We start from the raw sequence: 25,960 nt of genomic DNA on the forward strand, positions 1-25,960 counted from the left end.
AGAAGCGCATATGCAAACCAGGTCTCCACACCTCCCAAAGTCTCATGGCAGGAGAACAAGTAGAGGCTGTAAGCTTTACACAGACACATTTTACACACTGTAAGAAACAGATGGCCACCCTCACCTGTCTGCTTTCCAGGCCCTTGTGGTCAAGGAACAGTTTTTGTAGCTCATGACACGTAAGAAACTGGTACTACCAAAGCATCTTCTCTGGCTACCCCTGGTGGCCCAGATACACCTATCTGGACTCGCTGGGGGAAACCTTTCACACTTGGCTAGCACGGCTCCAGTGGCTAGCTTTGGTTTTGTGGTGAGACAACTTCACTACTCACCAGACTTCTCACGTTGCACTTGCTAAATGCAATTTTGTTCCTGCTCACCCCCCTTGGTTTGGAACACACTTTAAATCCATGTTCTCAGTAACACCATTTAAAACAAGAGCTGGAAGCAAGCAAATGTCAAGCTGGCCAGAGTGACCTCAGGTCCTTCTGGCATTGTCTGTTCTCATGGACTTCACTGGTGTGATGTTCATACGCTGTTCCTTTGCCTTGACTGTTTCTATCTGCTGACCGGGAGCTAATGAAATCCCCTCAGGTTGGCTGCCCTGGCACGTACACAGTTATCCGTGCTCCTCACCGTCCTTTTGGGTTGAAGGTGGAAGGAGCAAAAATGATCACTGCCTTTCCTCTCCCCATAAGGCTCTAGAGCCTGACGCAAAGCCAGATCCCAGCTTTTCCCCCAAACAGTAACATTTGCTGTTGACAGAGTTCTGCTCCGACTGACTTGCTTTTCCTGACAAGTACAGTTGTATTCTTTTGAAAAAATTTCAGAAGCAACCGGGTTGTTAGAACTTTTTAGCACGCCACATCACTGTAGTGGTGAATGGGAGAGGAAGAGATTGGGGAGAGGTGTTTGTCTACCGCTGCACTATAAACCATCACCCTGAATACGCTGCGCAGTACTTTTTCTAATTGTACACTGCTCCACCCTATTTATCTGTTTTTTATCTACAGTGATCCATTCACAGAATTTGACTGTGTAGGCAGGGGAAAATGAGTTTTTCAAAAGCCATTTTTCCAAAGGCACTCATGTGTGCCTGTAATTTGATGTATGACTTTGTGAAGGCTGTCACATAGGTATCCCACATGCTCCAGCACTGATGGATCAGCATACCGGCATGATGACACAAATACAATCTTTCACCATTGGCAGCACCTTTTGACTCTGCATTTTAAACCTTGACAATTAAAAGCTCTGGTTTTCCATTAGCCTCTCACGTACCCTCTGCCTGTGCTAGAACAGACTTGGAAGTGGGATGAATGAGTCATTTACCAGAAGTCCAAAATTTTGCAAGGTTCACAAAGTGAGTAATGGGGTGGCTCTGCATCACATAGTGACACACTTCAGGATTACATGCGAGGGAAGTACTCCTGCTTCTCTATCAGTCCACAGTAAGGACATAAGATTTTCTGAAACACTTTTGCCTGAGAAGCAGTGAGTTGTTGTGACAACTGGTCAGCCTATGGTGAAAGGAGAGCCCAACGAGGTTTCTTCTGCAAGACAGAAAGCTCATCACTGTGATCTCCTGTCTGGACTTTAACTCTGGTCACCACGTGTCACTCTGCTAGAGTTACTCAGATGTCTGGTGTGAAACGAGGTTGTGTCCTTTGACAAAAAGTTGCCCTTCTTTTAACCAAGGTGATGCACAGCCCAGAGAAATCCCACAAATGCGCCACTGCAACAGCATTCCCTCTGACCTGCAGTCCCGGCCACTGCAAAGAAATGAACGTTCATGGAAAAAGAAGTGTCCCCGGAGCACCTGGGGTGATCGGCCAGTGCCACAGGGAGACACGCTGCAGGCATCGTCAGCTCCTGCCCCCTGTCCACGGGGAGAGAAGCCTCCTGGGAGAGGCAAGTGGTGCATTTTTAAATCAGAAACAGGACAGAGTACTGTCACAGCAGCCAGTTGCAAATATCAGGCACCAGACTGCTTTCAGGAAAAAAAGAAACCCCTGTTGCCAGAAAGTCTGTAGGCTGATAGCTCAAATTTGCACATGAGGCTTCTCGATACCAAATGCTATTGTGTCTTTCCAGCAGAACTGGTGCAGCAGTAAGAGGTTCCCTTCATCTCAGACAGGCTTTGCCACCTCACTGAACCAACCACAACTTCTCCCCTCTTTTCTCCACACATGCTTCTGCCTTTTTTTGTCCGTTTCTTTCAAACACTACAGTAGGTGGGGGCAGCTTAAGGAAAATGAAAACCACCAGGCAAGATGTCAAGTAAAGCCAGAGCACGGATACATGAATAAATTTCCTTCCCCGAAAGACATTTGCAACAAAATAAACAAGAAACAAAAATCTGCTGGAACTTTTTACCAGGGGTAAACAGATATTAGCACGCAGTAAACCTATCCCTATTCAATGTCTGCAGTATGCCAGGGCCTGCCTCCAGACCACAGCTCCACAGCTGGCTCCCCGAGGACTACGCGCTTAAGAGCTCCTCGAAAATGCAACACTGCCTGCACTGTTTCTAAATCAACACCTCTTCCCCTTCAATTAGGTTCAGCAGGTTGACATCGCTGTTACAGAGCTTGATCCCCGCAGGACCTGCAGCCACTGTCAGCCTTCCCATGCCTGCCGCGGGAGTCGGCGGCGTTGCAAGGCACGGCGCTGGGCGGCTGCCGGCAAAAGCCAAGGTAGTGTCGAAATCCCGACGAGTGCTGAAGAGCACGAATGTCACCTCTCGTGGGGAAACAGAATAATCCCAAATCCGTGTTTGGTAATTGCACTGCCTCGTAGGTGAAAAATACTACAATACACCTGGCATTTATAACGCTGCCTAGCAGCCAATTTATGACAGATGCAGTTGCAACACCAATTTACAGATCTGTACTGTTCCTGGGAAATGAAGGGCAATGTTCTAGTGCTAGGCTGTGGAGCAACAATTATAATAGCATGACGAATAAAATGTGAAAGGAACAGGTTTTTTGCAATGTTACCAAGGAGAGTTTAGTGCTAAGACAGCGCTGTGGGCTGTCGCAGGGTCTGTGTTCGCAACACACGTGTTTTCTGAAGAGGATGGGCTCGGTGTCTCCTTGGCTACATGCGTTTGGCCTTCGTTCTTGTTTAAAGGCAGGCAGATCCACAGGCGAAAGTGTTTATGTGGCTCAGGTACTAATGGCTGGCAAATCCTTCTGTTAATGGGTTAATCCTGATGACCTAAAGGGGTTATCATTGGCTGAGAAGGGACTTTTGCATGACACACTTGACAGAGAGCCCTTATTCCTTTCTTTTGGGTCTAAAGCCGGTGGTGGGATCATTGAAAATGCTTTCTGGTCCTACTGTCCTGGGGCAGAGTTGTTGAAAGTTTATTTTTCTTTTTCTGTTACGCCATTTCTCTGTTAGGTGCAGAATTAGGTACTGGAGTCACTGTCTGGCATCACTACTGGAACTGCTTTAAATTCAGCACAGGACTGGGGGGACACTATATCTGACCTGAGAGAGAGTCAGAAGGTATTTTTGGTTCTCCTGGCTCCTTCCTGACGACTCTGCTCAGTACTAACAGCAGAAGGATGAGACAAAGATAATACAAAGTCACCTATGTCAACTGAGATGGGCTTGGACCCAGAGCTCACAATTCATTTCTGGTCCATTCTGCCCACGTACCTCATCACAGCGCAGTGCCAAAGCAATGTGATGGGCGCTCAAACATCACGATAGTGCCTGTGCAAAACACAGCCAAAAGCAGGAAAGGAAAGGAAATGAGTCAAGAGGATATACATCAGAGAGCTGAAAAATATATGTGTGTAAAAAAGGTCTGAAATGGTAGTCATAAACTACCATTTCAAAGAATGAGAAAATTTAATAGCAATGTGTTTCAGACTGCTACCAGTTGTAAATGAAAATATTCACAGAGTTTCACTAAGGTTAACATGAACAATTCTTAGTATGAATTCTCCCCACAGAAATCCACAATTAGGGTGGATTGAAATTATTTAATACTAATTTTCATGGTTGCATTAATTAAAAATGCAACTAATTATTTTGTTTAAATGATTAAAAACTTTAGTTACGGTTTTATCTGAAATTTTAAAAAAAGTTCACCTCTTTTTCTAAATAATTTTTTATTACTTTTCATCCATTAGAAAGGAAACCCAGTAGGAATATAGATAATATGCTAATTGGGGAAAAGTAAAAAAAACCCAAACCTCCATCAAGAAATATATTTCACTTATTTCTTGCAAACTGTTGGTTAAAGAGAACAACGAATATAAGGACTTTTCTCTACATTCTTTCTTGCTATTGCAAGCCCAGTTTGTCATTAGAAAATCCCTCTTAATTAAAAGGTTTCAAGAAGTTTGGTTCACGAGCATCCTTTTCAAATGGAGGGTAGAGCCAATACCAGGGGGTTCGGGCCCTCAGTCGCCCACCACCAACGCTGAATAGCCAGAGAGCACAACTCAGTAAGAGATGCATCGCCTGCAGCATTTGTATGGGTTACTGAGTAACTACCTGTGAATAATGAAGGTATCCAGAGAGAATAAAGGTCACTTCACAAATGCCATTAACAAAAGGAGGCTAAAGTTTCTTGTGAACGTATTTGGGAGTGACAGGTTGGAGAAGGGAAGCTCCCAGCAAGCAACAAAATTTGTATTAATTAGATAGAGCGCAGGCTTTGCAAATGAACTGAACTAAAATACAATGAGATGGTTAATGGTAGATGAGTGGGATGTTTAAATAAAGACCTACTGTAGAGGACTTCTAAAATGCAGTCCTAAAACATACAGAACATTAAGGAATTTTTTAGTTCTATAAAACAGCAGCTGATTATGTATAGATGAAAGTTAACGAACCGGTATACTCTGAAGTGTCTTCTTTTCTAGATACGGCTCTGTAACTTCCATTAGCATCCAGACTCTTAAATACACAAACGCATTAGTCATGCATCAAATCACACTGTACATTTTGTTAAGTATCCAAAGACTGAAGTGGCTCATACGGTCAAAATTTCTTTTCCCATGTGAATCAGATGCAATGCGTGACAAATTGCCACTGGAAAAGAAGGATGCCGTCTTTTGAGTAATATCTTTTGCAGCACCTAACAGCTTTAGGACCCTGTCTGTAAATTAGTCACACTGATTTCAAAACTGGGTTGTCAAAACTGTACGAAAACCACATCAAAATATTAGAAAGCACTTGTCGGTGACAGAAATAAGGTCCAGCTCAGCATTGTCCAGCCCCCATGTAGCCTATTTGCGCCACTGAACACGAGCACCCAACGCTACCAAATGGGGACGGTCATGTTTTGCAATCACATTGCGGAGCACTAATGAATCAGATCTCAAAAGCTAGAATTAAAACTGTCCTCGCTCTTTTGCAAGGAGCCTGCTTTATCCGACATTTTCCCTTCAAAACCTCTCTTTGGTCTCCAGGTTGGGAATGAGTCATGTCACGACTCCCGAGGAGTTAAACAAATCGACGCACTCTGCTGTGATTCACCGACAGCGGTTTTGCTGTCTTCTGCATATGTTGTAACCCCAAGCAGCAACAATTATCAGAGGGTTTGTGTTTGGCTTTTGTAATTCCTAATTCTGGTTTCTTTTTTTATCCCCCCTCCCCTCCCCCCGCCCCTTTCTGTTTTTCATTAAATTCAGACTCAGGCAAATGTTGAATAGTATGAAAAAATTCACCGTCCGCATACCATGTAAGAGCTGCAGAATCTGGCAGCCTTCAAGTGTGTCACTGTGTTTTAAAAAAGGCAACTGGCCTCACTGTGCGCATACATCACGTTCTTTGAAGAGTTTTGTTTTTTCTGTGTAAACACAGCCTGTTAATGACGCATGTAACCCTTTCCTTCTGCCTGGAAGGGGCCTGCAGGCACCTTCTGGTGACACAAAGCCTTGAAGAAAGTCCAGGGGGGGCTCAGTAAAGCACAGCCATGCTGGGGCCACCAGCTTCTGACCAGCGGTGGGCCTGCAAAAGTAGATGTGGACCAGGTAAAAGGAAACTCCTACCCCTAGGGTGCTCCTGCGTTGCCAGGCTGAGCTCTGGGGAGCTCGAGGGGTTTCACCCACACGAAAAGAACTCGCTCTGTGGCTGTACTCAATCTTCCTGAGCCTGAGAGAGACCGCTGATATATTTTTACAGCTGAAAATGCGTTGAACCTGCCTTCATGCCTATCTGCTTGCAGCCATCCCTCTGCTACGACACACAATAAAAGCCACAGGGCAGGCACAGGGGCTGTGTTTTCACTGATGAAAGAGATGGGCTTTTACACTGAGCACAATACGTGTCCATACTGAAAGCGATCTTGTTGTACAAGAGCCGTGGAAAGCAACCAAAGAGTTCATCCTTGTGAGTTCTCCCTGGAGTTGACCCACAGGCCCACAAAAAAGGGGACTGAGAAGAGCTGTTTCTGGAGCGAGAGGAAGGCCAACTTAAATTCAAAATGCTTTAAATGTGGGGATTGGGTATAAAGATGGAGGAGCAGGAGCATGGCAGAAGAAGATGGTACAATAGGCTGGAAAGAGAAGGAGAAGTGTGTTGAAGAGGGCAGAGAGGAGGGAACACAAGACGGGGCAAGGTCTTGCTCTTGCTAAGGCACGAAGGAGACCACTGTATTTCTCGCTCCTCGGCCTGTCCCTGGCTGCCTGGCGTGGAAAGTGAGTGCTACAGCTGCCGAGGAACATAAAGCGAAGCAGACAGAGCCACTGATTAAATGGAAGAAAAGACAAATCTGTCCAAGCGAATGAGTATTACTACCCTGGCTGCCACCTCTGCTCCAACTAGGCATTTCTGCTAGCTGTTCAACCTAGGCTTAGCTGCTTTGGCTTCAGCAGCTTGATGTTTCTGGGTCTTTCAGGTTTAGTGCCAAAGGTAGAGGCTTTCTATCTGGGACAAGAAACACCCCACCTGATGGAGGAGGTCTCAGTATTCCCTTCTAGTCTGACTGAGTATAATAGATCTCCTCGTCTGCTTTTCTGTGTCTCTCTCATCTCCTGCTACAATCAAATTGGATAGTCTGTTATTTCAATCCATCTTTGGATTGAATCTTGCCTGAAAACACAGACAGTTGCTAACCAGTATGCCAGGGACCTACATTCCTGTCTCTGCCTGACTGCAGCACTTTCTTTCACTGCTCACATTACAGCTTGCCTGGTTTGAATATTCACACTGACTTCTACTTCTCCAAGCATAAAGGTCCTCAGGCCGTGTGAAGATGAGATGCAGTTTCTCTTTTGGGCAAGTTGCTTTTCCCTTTTCCAGTGCAAACAGCTGTGTACAGTAACTCCCCTCCCAGTTCCCACCTCTGGCTCTTCACAAAGCCAGTAAGGAGACAATAAAAGTTCTCTACACACCTCCATAGCCCTCGTTTCAGGGAGCGTCTTTGCTCATTCTTAAATGCGCCATAAATGTTCGTGTGCTCTGCAACCACTGCATAATTTTGTGGCATCTGAGAGAGCTGATGGGTGAAGGATTTGGCTTTGCATCCCTTCTCGGTCTTCCTTTACAAACCACCCCAAAGGCCATTTCAACTCTTTACTGGCCAGGAACATTTCACTTTCTTGCCATATGAAGATCCATGGTCAAAACAGGATCTTTGGTCAAGCTACATCTGCACAGCACCATGCCAAATCAGTTCTGACCATGCTGCTCAGAGGCAATGGAAACGGTGGCAGCCATGTTCGTGCACAGCTCTGCTTGGGCTAAGCTGTCCTGCTAGAAAGCACCGTCCTTGCTCTGCTCACACCAGCAAGCTCCCACGTCGGGTTTGACTGCTGAACTGGAGACAGAGCTTGAAGCCCTCTGACAGGGCTCCCAGGCACACCCTGTGCACGGCTACGGAAAGCGGGGGGCTAGTTTACCTAGTTTTTGGCTTGGCCTCTGCATTGAGCCTCCCTGCCCAACCACGCAGGCTGGTTCAAGCAGCAAGTGCTGTGAACGCGCCAGTGCCTGGACATAAAAGCTAATCTCTTAGTTAGCTGCTAATCCCCAGACCCAGCTTCAGTGTGCAGAGACATGTGCGGGTGTTTGCTTTCCGCTGGGCAGCCTGCAGACGGGCTCCACTGCAGCTGAATCCTGAGGAATGTAGAAAATTTCTGCAATAAAGCCGATAATGGTCATTGCAGGAGAATATGGCATTTCCCATGGAAGTAATGATAGAATGGGCTGTAAAATATAGGGCCAGACTCAAAATGACATTTTTCTGTTTATTTCTTCGATTTTTTTTTCCCCCCTCCCTCTTGCTGTGTGAAAGGCTTCCTCAAAGAACGGGGGGGGAGAAGCGGTAGTGGGACGGGAGCACCAAGCAGTAAACCCGCCTGGGTCCAGCCCAGCCCTCTGAAGTGCAAAAACTGGTTGGAACCCCCCGCCCCGCCAGACGGTATTATTTTTCTTGCAACCTCTTTTATGCGACGTAGTCTCAAGTGGGAAAACCATAGCTCTGCGAGGACGGACGGAAGAGACCGAAAACAACCGCTTCAGCCCGCAAGCCCCCCCCGGGCACCCCCCGCTTTCCCGGCCCCGGCCCCGGCCCCGGCCCCGGGCGCTGTCGGCGGCGCTGGGCTGGCCAAGGGCTCCCTCCCGTGGTAGCTGCGGGGAAGCCCCGCCTCAGCCGCCGGAGCCTCTCCCCAGCCCCGCTGCCCGCTCCGGCGCTCCTCCGGCCCTGCCGCGGGGCCGCGCACCGCCGGGACCGCGCGGGGGGGCAGCGGCCGGGGGAGCTGGCCCGCTTGCCAGTGGCGCTGGACGCCCTGGGCCGCTCTGCAAGTGCGGGAGAGCGAGCCAGGAAAAAAGAAAGGGAAAGCAAACAAGTCCCCGGTCGCTTTGACTCTGAAAGGATGAAAAGGTTTAACAGCGCACAGGGGAAAAAAAAAAAAAAGGCACTAGATGTACGTCGGCCAGAAGGAAAATGTACTTGGGCACACAGCCCTTCCTTTCGAGTAAGAGCTCTTTTGAGAGGTGTTTTTATTCAAGTCTCCCAAGGAATGCAATCAGTTACTCGGTCTTGCCTAAACTCCGACTGAATATATAATTTCATTTAGCTAGTAATTGGCTCCCCTCGCCTTCATGCGGAGACCCAGGAATGCTGCCAAAGATCCCTCCCGTCTGGAGCCTGCCGTCTGCAGCGGCAACGACCCAGCTCTCGGGTTCCGCCTCAGCCCTTTAACTCTTGGCAAGCCCCCCAGGACGTGCCGCCTGCTCCTGGGCCCGGCGGGGGGACCTGCCACCCCGGCCCACGGGCCGCTGCGGAAAGGGTGGCAAGTGCTGCAGCTGGGAAAAGAAGATCCCCTCCGCCACCCTGCCCCTGACCGGGGGGCACAAGCTGCCCTGGAAGGGCCTTGCGGATACAAAGTGCCAAACGTACCAGAGTACTGCTCTTAAACCCACCTAAGTGACAGCCCTCACCTGTAAGAACATAAAGCTGGCGTTGAAAAGCATGCTCAGAGCACGTGTGATACTTAAAAAGATGTTCTGACGTAAATATGAAATGGGTCCTAACAACCTGGACTTTTTAAGCAGACAGACAAAAAGAGTTAGGCTGACTGGAATTATATGTAACTGGGTATGTGGTAGCAAAGGGAATGGCAAAGAATCTGTATTTTTATAGAGTTTAATAGTCTGAAAAGCCTAAGACTGAAGTTAAGCTTTATTACAAGGCCCTATTCATCTGCCTTTGAAAGTTATATGACCCACACTTCCCAGCTGCAGCAGGTCGGTAGCTGTCGACATCAGCTGGCTTTGCTGTGCTGCTGGAGCTCTGCCCTCAGATGTTCCTCCTTGATTTACCCTGGACCATGGCAGCTGTTTTCCTAGGAGTGTGCATCAAGAGATCAAAGGTGGCCCCACACTCCCACTGGCTCTGCTGTGGCCAGTCGCCCTGAAAGGACGCACACAGCTTTGCCACAAAGCAGTGACCAACTCCAGGATCGGCAACACTCATTATAGTTTTAATGAAGCAAAACTGGTCATTGACTTCAACTTCATTGCATGACCGTGACTCAGAGCACGGTTTTACCTTCCCTGTGCACAAACAGAAACACAGCAAGGATGGGAGGAAGGACCTACAGGGGACCAAGCCAGGTAAACATGTCACTCGGACTTTGAAGGTGCCTTTCCAAACCTGAATGGCAGCATTTATCATCTGAAGTGCTACCGCTGCTGAAGAGGCTTCATCTTTCAACTGCTCTTCCTTTGTTTCTATTATTTTTCATTGCTCTTGACTAAAGACCAGGAACCTTAGGGACAAGAGAGCTCTTGTTTGGCCTGGAAGCCTAGTGTGCCCCGGAACCACTGGAGACTTGTTTAAGATGGTAACTGAATTTTCCTTTGGGGTTTTTGAAAGACTAGAAATACAATTATTTCAGAAAAATGCATTGTGCCATTCTGTATTTCTGTGCTTGCTTCTACTTTCTTTCGGGTTCAGTTGTTGCTAGCCTTGAATATTTAGGACTAATTGACTCCCATTGACTTAACTGGGGAAAGAACCTGCTACGTTACTGAACAGACTTACATGACATGGATATCTTCATCATCCCGGACACTCCCTTCTCCCTTGAATTTCTATGTCTACACAGGGATATCATCATGATATAGACAAGAGCTTCCATATGTGGCAAAGACCTGTGATTTTCTGCATAGCAGTTTGTGTCTCTGCTGTGCACTGATACATATTTACCATCCTGAACCAAGCCTTGGTCCCACAGAAGTTTTTGCAAGTTTTGCCATGGACTTCAAGAGGCAACTGAATTACAGGAATTCAGTCTGTAATTCTTAGCACAAATACATCCTACAAAACAGTATAGGTACATACTCTGTACTATTACGGGAAGAGATAACGAAGTGATTACATACAAGAAGGGCCCAGGACCTGGAAAGCAATTCATTACAGAACTAATTTGCTGTGCATAGGTTCTCCTATTGATTGCCTCTGCCACAGCACACGATGCTTTCCAAGACTGCTTTGATTCATGACTTAATATACGTTGCTTAGTGCTCCTGGAGCTCCTGAATTTATGCCTATCAATAAACAGAAAAAAAATCACTGTCTCTGGGTTGGAAAACCTTAAAAACAAATGCAGAAAAGAACAATGACAGCACAAAAAAAAAAAAAATTGAGCCTCGTCACTGACTATATTTTATAAACTGTGACATTTGGGAAATCTAATGTTCTGGCCTGGAGATGTGATGGGATGGACTGCCCTTAATGATGAATCACTGCTCCGGTATTCCCTGCAAAAACTGGTTATAAAACTGCCTGAGAAGTGGAGCTGGAATAGGAATGAATATCCTTCTCTTTGGAGATTACCTTAAGAGCTAAGTAAATTCCATGCTCTTCTTATTGTAGCAGTACTTGAAATCAGTTATGTGAAGTTAAGCTGCAATACTGAGTGAAGAAATGATGACAATTTCAAAGCTATGCTAACAAGTCTTTCTCTTACTTTGTCACTGTGGTAAACACAGGGAGGCTGTGAGAATGCCCATGGAAAAAGCACTGGCTGATGTACAGAATATACACTCTAAAAAAGAAAAACCAAAGATGTTTTATTTCCTTTGAGTGTCATCCAGATACAGACGACAATAATTGTTCAAACTCTGTGGGGATGGTTTTACTTATGCTAGAGGCCGTTCCTGCTTCCCCTGCTGCGCAGAGGAGCTCTTTCATCAAACACAAACGACAGGTCCCATCTCTGCCAACTTGTGGCATGACTTCTTCAGAGAGCCTATTCCTCCAAGTCTGCAAGTGCTTCAGTTCTTACCCAAGCTAAAGAAAGCCACGGTGCCTAGCACCTCACCTCGCCCATGTAGCACCAGGCACGATTTTGTGCAGGGCAGGGCTTTCGTCAGAGAAACCTCGGCACAGCACTGATCAGTTGCTTAATATACCCACTGCTGGGGAGCGGGGGTACGCGTGGCATCAGACAGGGTCTCCCAGCTGGAAACCACGAAGGTCTCTGCCTTAGCTTACCTGGACTCACTTTTCAATTCTGACTTTTACTTTGCAGTTCTTTTGTTAACAAAGAATAGTAACAAAACCAAAATAAACCGAACAGCGGATCCTAGTCTGGGCCTCGTGAGGGTTATTGATTAGCAAGCCACCTGATAAAAACTGCTATAAATGAGAGTGTTGGGAGGATAATTCCTGAAAACATCCAAATCTGTATCGCACAGGACACTTCAGTGTCGCAGCAAAAGCAAGACTAACAGAAATGTTTTATAGCACTTATGTGATAAGAATCTGTTCTGGATCTCACGTATATTTTAGGTTATTTTTCAAAACAAAACATCTTGTACACAAACAAGTAAGCGCTCTTCTGGTTTTGGCTAGCTTCCAGAATTTTTCTCAAGAGTGTTGAATATTTAGTTTCTAATTTTCCAGTTTAACTGGATTGAATAGGAAGCTTTGTGCCTAAATAAGGGTTAGGGCCTTTATTTTGTTCAGTCTGAACTTACATATTTGAGGTTTTAAGGAAAACATCATTGTTTGGCTGAGTACCACAGGTACGACTGAAATTGCTATTTTTCTGACATCCACTGATGGTTAGAGCTCCGCACCTCCAGCTTCCCACAGCGACGGAGCGTGAACTCTCTAGTGCATACACACTAAGTGAATCCTGGAGTAAACTGAGGGCGGTAGCTGTGAAAGGTGTCTGGGACTAGATGAACAGAGAGCCTGGGCTCATTCTGATCTGGCTGCAGTTCAGTTCCCATTCGTTGCCTGCTATCACTACGATGGCTGTGCTGTCCCCAGGAGTAACGAGCAGCTGGGAAAAGCCTTCCCTCTCCTGCTGAAGCTCATCTGCCGTGAAATGTGCCTTGCGGGGCCGTGGTCGGGCAGTGCCTTCTGCCTCGCAGCAGCTCTGGCCGCAGCTCCCTGCAGGACGGTCAGGCAGGGCACGGCTCCTGCAGCCAGCAGCAACTGCTGCCTCCTGCTTCTGAATTCAGGGACATTTAATTCAGCTATTTGAGTTCATACAGAATCTACCTGTTTCCCTGTAAGCTGGAAGGTGGCACTTTTTTCTACATTGGTTTCTCTTTTCCAGTTGATCAAAGCATTTTCTGCTTATTTTTAGCGGGAGTAATAAAAAGGTAGAAAGTCTTTTAAAGCTCTGTGCTGGCAATAGGGAGCCTTGGTGTGCAGAATGGTGTGAACAGCACATTCTCCATTTTCAGTGCTGCTTTGCAATTTTCTGGCTTTACCAGTTCATTGTTTAAGTTTGTGAGAGAGTGCCTGGCTACCTTTCCTCTTTAACCTAAGTAATCGCATGGGAAGTTCTTCTTACGGATGGGGTTTTCCCACTCAGGTTTGCTGTCGGCCTTGATGAGCCCTCTGTTTATTCTGCCCACCGCTTCAACTTCCAGTTCTGCTCTGGGGTTTAAGAAAACAGTGAAATCTGGGAAATAAACTCATAACTGAGGGTGAGTATTTCATTAGCTCTGCACCTCATATCCGACACTCGGAGCGGCTGCACGTGGCCACCTATGGAGGGTCTTATGCAGAGCCCAGTGACACACCACAGAAACTCTCCTTCTTTGTAATGTAGCCAGGAGCGTGCTCGCTCCCTCTGACTTCATCAGCAAAGACTAACTTCAAAACCAGACGTGACCTCAAGAGCATCATTTATCGTTAGGAGGGAAAGGTGCCAGCCAAACCAGCCAAGAAGACAGCCTTGAAATTGGTGAAGAACTGACCCAACACAAAGTAGGAAGATGACCCTTCACAGCGATTCCCAGGAGGCAGGTAAGGATAGCATATGGAGTAATACAACCCAATTGTTTCTTGCAAGATGGAGAGGGGACAGGTACAGAGCTCCTGCAGAAGCTGAGGTGAAGTGAAGCTGCTGACAGAGGGGCTCTCTTTGCATAGAAGGAAAATACAACAGGGGGTGAGAAAAATCACGCTGATAACTTTTTAAGATGTTGGCTTCCTTACAAGGTTACCATTTGTTTTGGTTATTGTTGATTGCAGCGCAGCAACTTCTTGTGAAATACCAGTGAAGTTACTTAGCTCTCCAGTGACTTGGCTTATCTACTTATACATTAGAATAAAATGTATGCTGCCTGGAAACTTCTGTGAGACTCCCTTATTTAGTATTTGACAAGTATTTGGAGATTTCAGGATGAAGGTTGCAACAGAGGATTTAAAAAGTAAGATAGATAATAGTTTATGAAATATGGACGTAGTTTCTCAAAAACTTGGGCTTTTTTGAGTAATAACTAACAAACAAATGACAATTTGATAGCCAGCTGTTGGGGTTTCCCGTGTATGAATTGTATGAATCAACAGCAGCATGTACACACACACGTAGTTCAAAAACAAGGCAATGTACCTGTAAGGAATCTAAAGCAAGCTGACATTTGTAAAAGCCCGTGCTATCACAGCAATGCGGGCTGGCAGTAGGAACAGAACTGCAGTCGAAGGTAAGATTTAGTGTGGTCAGCCGTAGCAGAGTCTTGCTCATACTTTATCACCAAAATCCCAGCTGTGACCTGAAGAGTCAAATGTTTCTTAGATGTCTAATACCCGAACAACGCTGGACAAAAGGTTTCTAAACCTACTATTTATTTCAGGTCTGGGCCCTGAACAGATGTTCTTATTCTTGGAATGGATTATTGTCTGCTAAGGAAATATCTTAAGACCATCTTATTTGAATGTGAACTACATATTCCCATATTACATTCAGTCAGCAAAACCAACACTCATGCCTGCTAAGCCACATAGTCCACATTAAGTATTTGTTCTAATTGTGCAAATATTGAATTGCTCCAAGTCATCAAAGTCAGCTAATACTGTTTGCACTCCCCCGATTCAGATGTTTAAAGTTGCCAGACAATAATGACTTTTGAAACTTCCATTTGAAGCTGACTGAAGAGTCGGGTGCACTACAGGTCTCTCCATATTCGTGTCCCCTCACAAAGAAGGGCTTGTCCAGATGCTGCGGGAGAGCACGCGGAGGCTTCTCAAAGGGGGATTCATCCAAAGAACAAAAAGCTCCAACCTCTGCCCTTACCAGAGTGCCGGGAGGTTTGCCTGGTTTGTTGTGTTTTGGTTTTTAATCACTCCTTCGACAGATGGGCAACGGTCACACAAGTTCACCCAACAGGACGTCAGAAAAGTTCACCCAACAGGACGGTCAAGCTTCCAGCAGCCTCTGGTACGGCACAGACAAAAAGGTGTTTCTCTAAAACAGGCCCTGCTCTTGGGGCAAGTAGTTTTGACATTCAAACTCAAATGGTGCCATGGTCAAGCTCAAGCATCTACAGTTCTGGTGGGTCCAGCTGGCCACATACTGAGCATGTACCTCAGTAAGAGCTAAAGGTCTGCTAGCACAGGAGCCTTACACTGCCCTGGTATTGCTATGGCATACAGCTTTCATTTCTCTTTTTCTGAAAAAGTTTTGATCTTCAGAGTAATTTGAATGGCAAGAATGTATTCCTTTCACGGCAATGTGTTTCTCTTGTCCCTCAAATACTGCCACTGACAGGTAATTTTAAAGGTGTTATTATTTTTTTTTCTATGGATTTAATTCATTTCCAGTGCTCTATTTTCTTTGCAGTGTCACTGAACGAAGGAGTACTTCTTAGCCGTAAGAAAGCAATGTGCTTAAATAGAAAGTTTAGGTAATAAGATTAGTTAATTAACAGCTAGAGGGACCTGAAGGCACGGTTCCTCCTTCAGCGTAAGCTGACCTAAAACTAAACTGCTGCTAAAAAGGTCTTTGTTCCCACCCTCTTCCTGGTGTCAGAGCTGGCACAAGAGCTGAACTCTTACACGGGGACGTTCTCAGTCAGACCAGGAGCCTCACAGGCGTGCAGCTCTTGGAGGGCGGTAGTGCGCAGGGGCAGAAAGGGAGAGAGGACTTGCCCCTGTGAGCAGGAGCACAGCCTTAGCTTAGCTTAAATTGATCAGGAAACTGCACCGAGACGCTGTTGTCTGACCCCATTCATGCTTAAATGCACTGATACGGACTTCAGAGCAGCGAGCACTCTGCCATCTGTATGCAGCTACGTAAGACGCAGGATAACGGTGATGCCCGACTAAGAGGTTTCAAAGGTCAGGGATGCTCTGTTGACATGAACTCGATGTTTGCTGTAAGTTAACAACATATCTATAATGTTGTCAGGACCACATTAATTTTTGAAATGCAATGTGCAGTCTTTGCTCACACAAACTGAATTCTACATGAAGAACATGTTTATAGTTTAAAATTTTGTCTTCGAAGAAGAAAATAAAAAGGAGGAAGGAAAAAGAGTCTAACTGGCTTTTAAACTCTGATGTACATATGTTCAGCAAATCACAGCCAGGTTAGACTCAGCTTTTCTGCAGCTTTTTCCTCCCATACCTTTCCAGGATTACTAATTAATAGAGTCCACATGTCAAATACTTTAGGATGGCCTTAAATCCAGGATGCAGAGAGCCTAATCTTATTGCCCTGGGGCCTCGTGCGCAAATTGAACTTAAGCATCACTATTGATTTGCTAACATTTTGTATCCCTCTGCCCTTTAACCTGTTGTAAATAACGCTACAAAGGAGAACAAGGTCCAACCATACAAATACCTTCCTCTCTAACATTTTTTGCGAAATCTTCTGAACAGTGATCAGCAATAAGCAGGATTCCAATCAAAGACTTGCAGATACAACATGAAAGTAGAGAAAATGATGAGAAACAAAATTTTGAATTTAGATCTTTATTATACAGGCCCAAAGCTGTGGTCACCATGCAGTTACACTGTAATGGGAATGATCTTGCTGAAAGGATCTCACTAAACAAATGTAAAGAGACCACAGACTACAGCATTCCAAATAACTGGCACTTTAATTTTTGAAAGAGCAAAAATAAATAAAGGAATGGCAAGTACGTCCTTTTCACATATGGTGGGGCATATACATATTCCTTCTTTTCTATAGCTATTCAAGAGACAAAATTAGCAAATACTGCCCGAAAACGCAGACCTTTCATGTGAGGGCTCAGCTAACTTAGCTGTTTCTCTCCCCTTGGCTATAAGATCAAACACACATTCGGATAGGTGCATATGCCAAAAAAGAAACGCAATGTATTTTTTTTTGTATTTCATTTTGACTTCCTGCCCTTTCCTCCTCCTTTCAGGACACTAGCAGGAAGTAATTGGAGACATCCAGTCAAATAAAAGCCCTGGAACTTTTCCCTTCTAGTTTTTCATGATACTCTCATAATTTAAGGATTCATCACGAATCTAAAAAGGCTCAGGTACCTCAGAAGGAATTCATCATCTCTGGAATATAGATAGCCACAGTGAAGAGCTGCACATAGACTGCACACATAGTGTTATGTAAAAGTGGTTATCTTTAAAAAAACAAATAATTTTTTAAAATTTGTAGATCAAAACAAAGCATGTCTTACTCCCTACAGGATTTTCTTGCAACCTGTTCTTCAATTATTTGCACTAGGAGATGCTACAAATGGTATTGGTTACAATATACAGTCCACTGTCATCTTCTGGTCCAGCAGAAGAACCTGTCTCTCCGATGGACGCAAAACTGTTCATCTGAGCAGATCATCCTCAACAGCACAAATATGGTCTAGAAACTCATAGAGTTTATGGTTTTAATTTATAAAATTAAACCTGCCCCAGACAGGTAATACTGGTATGTAAGTTTGCCATCCCTGGGTTCTGTCAGAAACGGGGTACTGAGGTGCTCAGAGCCGTCTCAGTCTGCAGCGCTGGGATCCTTCTGGCACTTCAGACCCAAGATGCGATGTGATGCACGCTAGAACATGGGCGCACTTCTCACTTAACTCTGCAGAGCCCGGGACATGGTAAGCTGCCAGAGCCTCCTTCATCTTGCCTGTTGACAAAAGGAACAATAACTAGTCATCACTGGTTGCTGGAGCGTAATTCCAATTTTTAAAAAGCCCTATAAATGAGACTTTTTTTTTTACCAGGCAATAGCAAATGTTTCATAAATAACAGATTTGGGATAAAGTTTACAGTCTCTCTGTTAGCCACAGGATGCTTATGAGGGCGAAAGGTGTCTTATACTGCATGGTTCCTAAAATATTATCCAGGATTAAACATACCACGATTTTAAAAATATTCTTAATTTTCCCTTTCAGTGTCCAGTAGCTTAGTACTTTAAAATCGTCATTAAAATATTAGCTCTGTAAAGAATAATTTTTTATAGCAGATTTTCTGGCTAAAAGTGCTGTATTGTCTCTCACACACACTGTACACAAGATACAGTGTAAACAATTTAAAGGATTAATAAACAATTAACAAGTAAGAATCCAACAGATTAATAAGTGGCTTATGTAAGTTTGGTGTAGAACTCTCTCTAACACATATTGGTCATGTCCATTATGTATTGATAACAACTATTAATCATAACGACTGTAAGGCCTTCATAAATGACTCATTGAATGGGCTTCACAGAACCGAGGCTGAGAAAAGACCAGTAGATTATCTACTCTGATTTCCTGCCAATTATAATTTTTCCAGATAGTCCTCTGTAAAGTCCAGGCACTTTGGTTCTCAGAAAACCAAACTTTTAGTATCACAGACTGAAAAAAGGAAAGACCAAGAACACGCCTCCAATACATATTTGCTGCAGAATAGGTAGAAGGAGAGGCAGAGGTACCTCTGGAAGGTGATTCACCCACTCCTTAGGTAATCTCTAAAAGGTGTCCATCTTTTTTAAATGGATTGTAAGTAGACTAAAGACCAAGCTTTCTTATGGCTAGAATTGAGTGCTTTGTACCCTACCACAGGTATCTGACTATGTTCACCTATTTATTTCACAAAGACCATTCACAAAGCCATCAGACCCTAGTAATTTTCAATCAACACTGACACGGGCAAAATTAGAAAAAGTATAATTGCTTCAATCTAATGTAAATACAGAAGTCATGCAATAAATTCCAGAACTAATAGTAAGTTTTTTGTTACATACCCTGAAATTTTGTGGAGATATCCAAAGTACTTTTTGCATGTATAAGTATTAATTATCCTTATCATTATCACGTAGATAGAAATCACTAAAGAAATAGGGCTAGTAGGTAATTTGAGAGATTGCTTTGCCCACCCCTGACCTATGCCATGCCCGCTGATGTTTGTCTAACCTATTTTTAAACATCTGCAAGGCTGAAGTTTCCATGAATTCACCCTAAATAACCTATTCCAGGGCTCCACTTTTCCTTGCCACTTACATTTTTTTCCTAATGCTTATATAAATCATCCTTGTTGAGATCTAAGCCCATTATTGCTTTCCTGTACCGACAGCACATGTGGCAGCTAAATCCCTTCCTCTTTAGAGTCACCCATTGCGATACGAAGGCTGCTATCGTGTCTTCCTTTCCTCCTCTCATCTCTAAACAACCCTTCAGCCTTTCCTTGACAGCCCAAGTGTTTTAGATCTTTGAGCTCAGTTTGCTTTCTTGTTGGATCCTGCTTGAGCTGCAGTTCCCGCAAGTGGGTAAAGCTCTTCCACTGAGGCCTTACCAGTGCTGAGTAGAGCAAAATAATTACATTTTATGCTTTATTACTCCCCTTCCTATAGCCCACAATAGCGCTGGCCTTGTTTGCAGTAGCACAGCATCACCGGTGCATGTTCAGCTTGGGATCATTACGACACTGGCTCTTTTCTGCAGAACTGCTGCTTGGCCAGTTGTTTCCCATCTGTATGTATGTGCAGCTGATTATGTCGAGCTGTACGTACAGTTCTGCATTTGCTCTAATTCAACTGCTGGAAAGCTGGTATTTTCGAGGCTAGTCTGCTACTTTATCAAGGTCATTTTATATTGCCTTGCTTCCAACATGCTTGTTCTGCTCTATGAATTTATTAAGTGCACTCTCTAACCTTTCATCCAAGCTGTCAGTGAGAATACTGAATAGTACCAGAACAAGGAAAAATGCTTGCAGAACTGCACTTGATGGTGTATCATTGAGAACTACTCTCTGTGTATGGTTTCCAAATCATTTATGCACTCACATTATAATAATTAATTCTAGCCCAGTTTCCCTTGCACACATGAGAATAACAACTGAAATATTTTGCCATACAGTATCTACAAAAAAAGCGGATAATACTAGTAAACATCTTTTAAAATGAAGTATTGCATACACTTCGAAAACAAAAGCATTATGGAGAGATTTCAAGTGAGAATTCAGTCTTGCTGACAACTGATTTTACATCCGTATAGCTACTTTTATGAAGTATGTGCTCTATTGGAATAGTGTTCAATTTAGGCTTAATGGAAGTCTTTCACAGCCTCTTAAAATTGAGTTTCATTCAATGGAAACCTCCACTGAGAAAGCAACAGACATACCACTACAATACCTCCTTGGAAATAAATCAGTTGCACAGCTTCACAAAACTCCAAGCCGCAAAATTACTATTTATCTTGCATAAGTTCTTGATCAGAAACATACTGAATGAGGACTGCTAACACCAACAGGACTGATCATACTGGGCCTTTCAAAGAAAGGATTACCACTTACATTAATCTTTATGGAGATACAAGCCAATTCCACAAATACAGGAGGCACAGATCACTTCTTACCTAATTTGGGTTATTTGGCAGACCTTTTCTACTTCTCACTCTATGATATATTCTGTTTATGCTGCCTGAGCTACTCACAAAAGTGAAATAACTCACTTCCTGAGGCAGAGACAGAGCCCCCAGTTCCTTCCCAATGATGTACAACATTGTATTTTCAGTTCTGGACTGGAAGAATTGGAAGCCAGCAGAAGCTGAAATACGAACTAGTCAGTAAATACAACACAAAGCCCACCTTCAATTAACAAGAAATTTGATTCAATTTGATATTTAGGAATATATCTCATTGGATTTTCAGTGAAAAGAAGAGAGAGACTGGCTTTCCGCTGAAAAATACGTGGTTACAGAGAGACAGCAGCATAAAGAGTACACACAAATACTTTTGACTTTCTCCAGTGGAAAAGAAGGAAATAGGAGAAGGAAGGACGGGCGAGCCAGCCTGACCCAGGACCGCTCACGACGTACAGCCCACTGTCTCACTGCCGAGGCAGAGGATTCCCACAAAAAAACTCGCTTGTTATGGGAATTCAAAAGTCCTGAGGCTGAGATAAACCAGATGCCTGTGCCTCTCTGAGAACAGCTCTAGGGATTTTAAATTATAAGAATTTAAGAGACTTCACCGAGAATCATAGACATCCAGATACTAAAATTACCTTTGTCTTTTTGTCAGAGTCAGGGCTGGGATTTCTGACCTTTCCTGGGATCAAGACTTTTGCTAACAGTGGAAGGGAAGGACAGACAAACTGCTCAGTCAGAAACACAGCTGAGAGAAAACCCAGGCAGCAGCTCACTCAGGAGCAGAAGAGCTGATACCCTGTTGACATGGAAAGATGTATGTGTCATGGCAACTTCTCTCTTAAAAGGTCATCATCGTTCTCTTTGCAATCCAGAAACGAAATCTGCTCAGCTTGTCTGCTTTGCAGGCAAGGAAAGGCGAACTGCTAAGGGGTGAACCCTGCCTTCTGTGCACCGGCATCACGACACAGTCATCTCCTGGCAGAGAAAGGGGGACGAGGGGGACTGCACCATCCTGCTCGGTGGTTGAACTGTCCCCTCTCTGTGTGGATATGCAGATCTTGCCTATGATATGGGAATGGGCTGCATGTGTTTTGAAGAGCCCTGAGCTCTAACACATGGACAGGATACTGCTGTGTTCCTCCAAGACCACTGAAACCTGCATATGAGGTCACCTGAGTGAGTTTTCCAACCCAGAAACACAGATCTGATGATACCCCACTGGAGAAAAGGGAGGAAGAGGAGAGGCATTCGCCTGTTGGCAGAGGGTGGGTCCTGCCACCCCAGCGGGATGTGTCTCACAGGCCCAAGGGCAGGACAGCCTGAGTGCAGCCAAAGCCTGCAACGCGTGAGGTGAAGCTGGACACGTGGCATCAGAGGTGCACCCCATCCATGGGCAAAAGAGACAAAGCGGATGGGTTGCTGTTACTGTGACCTGAAACCATCTAGGCTGGAAATAAAGATAACTTCTCTGCAGTAATTCTACACTGGTCCAAAACCCTTGTATAATACTGCTGCGTGTTTTTGAAACATCCAGTGCATTTTTTTCCTGAGTGACTGCTGCTTTTCCACAGTGGCTGAAGTTGCACACAGAGATGCAGTTCCAATGCACACAAAATTTCTTCTTACGCCTCAAACAATGTGCAGGGGAGCAGCTCCAGTCATGTGGAATGGGGTAGGAGTCACCCACCTCACCTGGGTTGGGTACCCAAGGATGGGACTCAAGTTATCCATGCTTAGGTGTCTAGTGCCTTTTCAGATGCTCTAAAGGTTTCCTGCCTCACTAGCATGGGAATCATCAGGACATCTTTAACGGCACTAGACACTACTGTTTAGGCAAGCAAACCCATGATAAATGTCACGTACCCAGCCAGAGTTATCTAGAGCCAGTCAATGATGGGAGGAGAATTTGTCCCACGCTTGCCTAAGTGTCTGACACAAGTGGCAGGAGCAGCCGTGAGAGGTGTGTGGGTGTCCCACCCCCACTATTTAGCGCTCGCTCTATACTACAGAGACAAAACAGTCAGCTTTGCAGTGGAAATGTTTTGCAAGGGTAAAGTTAAGTGAGATGACTCCCACGCATTTTTTTCAAAAGCAGAAATAGGAGTCTGTATATAAAACAGTGTAACGTTAGCGTGTTGATTGACGGAGGGAAAACTAGTAACATTCAGTGTAATTAAGACTGAAGTTACCAAATAGAGATCAATAGCAAATGCAAAACTTTTCCTGATGTTAGCAAGCAGCATAAAACCTACATAATTTAACTGACTTTAAATTTCAGTGAAAGTTTATGGGTAGAGAGTAGACCCTGACCTGTCATGGACGGGGTACTGTAGGACTCTGTTATGAAGCCCGTGTCCCTGATGTTAGAGAAGACTCTATCAAAGTAATAATAATATTTGGAACATCATGTGATCTTGTATATTTTGATGTCATATCTAAACAGGCACTAGGAAATTTGAAAATGATGATGGCGTTTTATATGACTCAATCTGGGGGGGGGTTTGGAAAAAAAGGAGTAGTGATGTTCAATATCTCAATTGCTGTATTGTTTCTGTACCTGTATTACAAAGAGATTATCATAGTTGATTTTTTTTTTAACAAATTAACAGGCAAACATTAAGCAGAAGTGTTAGAATATATCTAAGAGTCTTGATATCATAAGAGGAAGCTACAATGTGCTAAATTCAAATTACACTTAATTACAATGGATAACAAAATCTCTAAGCTTTTAAAGAATTTATTTAGATATATATTTTAAAACTAAGAGGAATCTGCCAGTTTAACAACCTCATGAAACAGTTTAAAATATAAGAAAATTCTTGCCTAGACAGAAATAGTAGTATATACCATTCTTTAAAACAATTTAAAATCACTAGAAATAATCCTATGTAACATGCTAAAAAAAATCTGTTTAATTTTAAAAGCTTTTCTGCATTGAATGTGGTGGTGTATGTGGTATCAGTTAGAAATGAACAGAATGCAGTGGCATACTGCATTCTGTACTTCAGATCAGATTAGGGCACCAAGTGATAATCCAGTTGCCAGTCCTCCAAAATACAGCCTGGGACCCAGTAACATTTTATGGGAGTGGGCGAGCTCTGCACTGGAGGGGGAATTCCACAGCTTTGCAGCCGTTTCCCTGGCGTATGACTGAAAATGCATGTACTGCACTGCACAAGCCAAAAACTGCAGCCACCTCTGACCTCTTCACTTTCTTCCCCTCCTTTCAAGTAATCTATGCCTGTTTTTTTTCCACTCCATATGTATCTTCCTTAAGCAAGAATTCTGCAATCCAAACTATATCCTCATTGCAGCTGTGCAAACTGCGGCCAAACTCAGTCCTTCACTTTATCAAATCCAGTGTTGTCATCTCTGGAGAGTTTCTTGTGAGCTCCATGATATGATGTTTTTCTGTAAAGCTTCTTCTGAAGAGAGCTGCTCATGTCACGATGTGAGTTTTCATCTTTTAGTTTATTTTTGCATGCTCATAGATGCAAAGAAAAGGTGCAAAATGTGATTTTAAGTGCTGATATGCTCAGAAGAGGCTGAGAAAAACAGAAGGCAAAATAAAAGGGATTTCCAGAGCCTTGATTTTAAGATTTCAAGATTTTAAAGCCAGCCTTACAGTTTTTAAAGCCACAATTTTGAATGTTTGACATTTGCAAGACAAGAAATATCCAAATCTGCTGTCTGCCAGCTTTGCAGGCGGAAGCAGTTATCCTGCTCTGCATTGCCATGAGGGAGACAAAGATTTATGTTCATTTTGGGGTATATCTACACAGTTACGTGACTGAATCTTGACCACGAGCCAACTCTTGACATACTTGCTAGAACACTCCATCTACACTCAAGCCAAACAGTGCTCATCGGGGTGGCTACAGTACAGCAGAGGGTGTGAGCTGGAAACTGCAAACAACACTTTAAGGTGTTAACGAAGAGCAGCCTTGATCTCTCCTTGGCTGGGCTTGACTGCAGGAATGCTTCTGGCTTGCTTCAAGGTAAAGGCATATCCATAAACACAGCAGGGGCAGTTCAAGTGAACCCTTTTGCGCTGCGCTGAAGCAGTGAGGATGGGCTCACAGACTTGGGCGGCACTGAAAGCCGGTACGCGTGGCGAGAGCATCCCCACCACACTGCCATACGTCCCATGGGAGAGCTGGGAGCCAACACCATGACTGCTCCTGTGATGCATCAGTCCTGTGGGATAAGCCTTAAACCAACCTGGACCTCTTTGCCTTGCAGGAGCTGGGGCAGCCTACGGGTGGCTGTGACTGATTTAGGGAACTGCTTGCTGCCAGGGTCCAGGTGAATGTAGTTTGTCCCAAACTGCTGCTTTCCCCTGGTGTGAGCCACCGGGGAGGGGGAGTGCTCATCGCTGGCACCTCTCTCGCCTGACAGGCAGGTTGGGTGCCGCTGCCTCCCACTTGTGGGGCTGTTGCGTTCCCGTAACTGGTCACACTGGGACAAAGTAGATAAAAGGTTATTGCACAATCACTGAGTATCAGCTGGAATCAGCTAACAAATTGTTTGCCAGCAGCACAGAGCAGCTACCCATACTGTCTCAAAGCAGTAACTGATGGTTGGGCTTCCAACAACGTGGAGGAAGCAAGCTGAAATCCAAATCAGCATCCCTACCCTGAAATGGACTTGAAGCTCTTACACCTCTCTGAGTGTTTGTCACGGCTGTATCACACCGATGGCTTGCGGAGATCCTGAGACAACCAACAAACCTAGATTTTTCTTCTCTCTCACAGCTGTCTTCTTACTTTTTTACTATTGCGTCCCACCTCACTGAATACCTACGAGTGTCTGGTTCCCAAAGGCAATCTCAGGAACATACAAAACCATCCATAGTCCTTTGCTATGTGGAACAGGAGGGGTACAAAGTAGGGGAACAGGAGACAGAAAGGTCTCAGCATGCAGGCTTCTCCTACTCCTTTCCATTAATGGGCCAAGCTCTATCCTAAGAGTTGGGGTTTTTTTTCTTTTTTAACATCTTTTTGCTTACTGTGCCAGAAATTCATTGCTCTGATGGCTAGAATCTTTTTTTCTAATTTGTAGCTTACATTTATTCATGACCAATTTATATCCCTGAGGTTTGTGTCTACAATAAGCAGATTTTCTCTTTTTTCGGGTGTGTGCTACTTGAAGGCAGTTAGAGAGACCATGATCGCAGTCTCTTTCCCAGGCTTCCTTTTACTAGGTTAAGTCAGTATCTTTTAGCATCCTCTTGCCTCTTAGTTTTCCTATTCTTTCCCTAGCTTGCCTCTGAGTCTCTTCCAGTTTGATTTAATCTTCCTTGAATGTGGGTGATGAGACTTACATACTTTATCCTACAAAGGCCTTCTATAAAGGCACTGATAACTTCACTATCTCTGCTGGAGATACCTTGCTTGATATGTCCTAAGAT

General features: G+C 44.4%; 1 protein-coding gene across 3 annotated transcripts in view; it reads right to left on the reverse strand.

Moving 5' to 3' along the window:
- Positions 1-25,960, reverse strand: part of SCAF8 (SR-related CTD associated factor 8) — a 170,033-nt gene that overhangs the window by 52,974 nt on the left and 91,099 nt on the right. The window contains exon 21 of one of the 3 annotated variants that reach the window (XM_075498948.1): positions 16,692-17,825. The exons of the other annotated variants lie outside the window; for them this stretch is intronic. The gene's annotated coding sequence lies outside the window, so the exon portion shown is untranslated. Of the gene's footprint in view, positions 1-16,691; positions 17,826-25,960 lie in introns of those variants that run through there. 3 annotated transcript variants of the gene reach the window in all.

The sequence above is a fragment of the Mycteria americana genome, chromosome 3, assembly GCF_035582795.1.
Source record: "Mycteria americana isolate JAX WOST 10 ecotype Jacksonville Zoo and Gardens chromosome 3, USCA_MyAme_1.0, whole genome shotgun sequence".
Lineage (NCBI taxonomy): Eukaryota > Metazoa > Chordata > Aves > Ciconiiformes > Ciconiidae > Mycteria > Mycteria americana.